The 3166-nt window shown below is 43.7% G+C and overlaps 1 long non-coding RNA gene across 1 annotated transcript in view; it reads right to left on the bottom strand.

Annotated features, from left to right (window-relative positions):
* Positions 1-402, bottom strand: part of LOC104865460 — a 27512-nt gene extending 27110 nt beyond the window's left edge. The window contains exon 1 of the long non-coding RNA XR_781162.2: positions 188-402. This is a non-coding gene — a long non-coding RNA (uncharacterized LOC104865460). The remainder of the gene's footprint in view (positions 1-187) is intronic.
* Positions 403-3166: the final 2764 nt, after the last annotated feature.

Below are 3166 nucleotides of genomic sequence, written 5' to 3'. Positions count from 1 at the left end.
CCGGCGGAGAGAGTTTCCCCCTTACACCCCGGAATCGTGATTCAGCATTTCTAGTGTGAGAAGCGTGAGGGGAACCGAGAGCACCCGGCTTTGGTGGTGGGGGGCGTCCTCCTGTCCGGAGGGAAATCCGGGGGCCGGGGTGCAGTTCTGTCTCAGCCCGGTCCCTCTTGTTGGGCTCAGCCTTTACCTGGGCAGTGCTGCGCAGCACGGAACTGGCCAAGTGATTGATACGGGCTCGGGATTATCGGCTGCGTTTCTGTTCTTTGGAACGGGGGTGTAGGAGCTCGGGGTTATGGTGATCCTTATTGGAGAAGGGGTCGGCCGTCCTTCTGGCCCGTTCCTTGACAAGTGGCTCTTGATTTAGAAGAGGAAACCATGGCAGTTGGCAAAGATCCGTGGGACTTTGACTTAATTCTTCCCCTTAAAGTTTAACCATGTTTGAAAGAGGGTGAGAAAATGACACATTCAACTCTGAAGAGAATATAGACCTTTGTCCTCTGGAAGAGTTCTACAGGTTTCTAACTTCCAGTTTTCTAAATGGTTCTTAATGTGCCCTTCGCATAAATATAAATGTTGTCTATCTAGATGGACCTAAATTTTCATTGATCACATGAGGACTGTGGGTGAAAGCCTGGGAGTTCACCACGTGAAGTATGCTAGACTCACCACAGTCCCCGGGTGCACTGGTCCCAGAGCATTAAGGTCATTATAGAGGTGACTGGACAGAGGAGAGAGGGATGGAGAGAGGAAGGAGGTAAAGTCAACAGTGAAGTGGGAAAATAGCAGGGGATTGGTAAGCGGGGAGGCGCGAGGGAGCTCTTCATTTGCAGTAATCCATGCTTGTGCAAAGCACCTTGACTCTGAAAGGCCTGGCTCTTTTGATATTACTTGCTGTGAAAGAGAAACTTTATCTTTTCCTCAGAAGATTGAGTTGCAAATCTAGGGAGCAATGCAGCCCTCCTTGGAAAGGCCCCTGTGGTCTGTAGTTCTTCTGTGTTTGCCTGCACTGACTTGCTTAGGATCAGACAGCATGTATGCCCTGTCACCCTAGGGAAACCGTGCCTTCTCGTGCGGTGGCCGAGGGCTGGGGGACAGGGGTGGGTTCAGACCCGCCTGGCCTTAAGAATGTGTGAGGAAGGATGAAATCTCATCTATTACCTGCCCAGTGTGCACTCCTTTCCATAGATGTGTCTTCGTGATTTTATTTGAAGCAGTTGAAAAGAATTCAAGTGGCCCTTCAAACTTATGCAGTCTGTTTGAGCTGGGTCTTAAATAAGGCTTATATGAGCAAAAACCTTTGAAACTTCAAACTCTTTGCAGAACCCCTCTTGTGAGAATTGCACGTTCCTGTGCAGTTGAGAATGATAATATAGAAACCTTATCCACTTTCCACTAGTGGTAACATTTCACATAGCTGCAGTATAATATTAAGACCAGGAAACTGATACTGATACAGACTGCTCGTGTTTTTATTCGGATCTCATTGGTTTTTCACATACACTTTTTATGATCTCGGTAAGTATGTGCTCACTTCTATTGCACGTAGATTTCTGTGACTACCTCATAGTCAAAAGATGGAACAGTTCCCTCTCAAGGGTACCTCCTGCTTCCCTAAGACAGCATCCGTATTTCCCATCCATCATTGCCTATCCATGAACCTTCACCCTAATCTATAACAACACAAATGCTCTGTCTCTATAATGTTGTCTTTTTTCCTTTTTTTTTTTTGGTACCAAGGATCAAACTCAGGTCCTTGCGCTTGTGAGGCAGGTGGTGGAACCACTGAGCTAAATCCCTGGCCCTATAATGTTGTCTTTTTAATGATGTATACGTGAAACCATGTAGTGTGTACTGTATTGATACTGGCTTTTTTTCATTTGGCATGTATCTGGAGTTTAATTCAAATTGTTCATGTGTGAATAGTTTGTTCCTTTTTATTGCTGAGTAGTATTCCATTGTTTGCGTGTGTATGTGTGTGTGTGTGTGTGTGTGCGGGCGTGTGCATGTGTGTGCGCACACACACACTTACCATATATCACACTTTGCTTAAACAGTCACTGTGATAAGTATATCTGCATTGCTTCCTGTGTATGGTTATTAAATAAACCTGCTATAAACATTCATTTGCTTGTACATGTTTATTTCTTTAGGGAAAATGCCTAGAAGTAGTTGCTGGACCATATAGTGGCTGCATGTTTATGCAACTGCAAAACTGTTTTTCAGAAGTTCCTACCAGCAGTGTAGGACTAATCCAGTTTCTGTGCTTTTTTGTCAGCACTTGATATCATTCCTGGTTTTTCTTTTTTTGGCTGAGGATTATGAACCCAGGACCTTATGCTGTGCTACCTTCCCACCCCTTTTTATTTTCTTTATTTTTGATACAGATTCTCTATTGCTCAAGCTGGCTTTAGACTCGTGGTCCTCCTTTTAGTATCGGGATTCCATGAATGTGCTGCCACAGCTGCTGTTGCTGTCCGATAGCCATGCTGACGGTTGTGTGGTAGAATCACATTACACGTAGATATTTCCCTAGTGGCTGATGATGTTAAACATATTTTTGTGTGTTGATTTGTGCTCCTAGAGTCTCTGTTAAATGTGACTTTGTGTCATTTGTCTATTTTCTAAGTGGATTTTTAAATAATGTTGAGTTTTGAAGATCTTTATTCAGTCTAAGCACATGTCCTTTGTCAAGTATGTGGTTGGCAAATAACTTTTTTCCATTCCGTAGCTTATAATTTTGTCCTCCTGCCAGGGGTCTTTCCCAGTGTGAAAGCCAAACTTTATTTCCTTTGTTAAAAGTAAGTTCATCACCTCTGACTCAGGGATGTATGTCACAAATACTGAGAGCTAGAATGTCCCTTAGGAATAAACATAATGGATAGAATAATGCTTTTGCTGAGCAGTGCTGGTGCCTGCTCATGGAGTAAAGACGCTAATCACAGTCGTTCTCACATAGGAAATGAGACAAAGTTGGAAAGAGGAAATGGGTTATCAGAGCATCTACTTTTACCAGTTTTGGGGACAGGCTACTGAAAGATGAAAACAGTTTACCAGAATGTGATGGATTTGTGTTACTTCATGTGGCTAAGTTAGAATTATGTTTCCTGGAAATCTCTTCCCAGGATTACCCTACCTTTGGGCTGGCCACAGAGGCATTTTCTCAGAT

Source organism: Fukomys damarensis, unplaced genomic scaffold (assembly GCF_012274545.1).
Source record: "Fukomys damarensis isolate Sample0158 unplaced genomic scaffold, DMR_v1.0_HiC HiC_scaffold_15, whole genome shotgun sequence".
NCBI lineage: Eukaryota > Metazoa > Chordata > Mammalia > Rodentia > Bathyergidae > Fukomys > Fukomys damarensis.
This window is presented reverse-complemented; position numbering and strand designations above follow the sequence as displayed.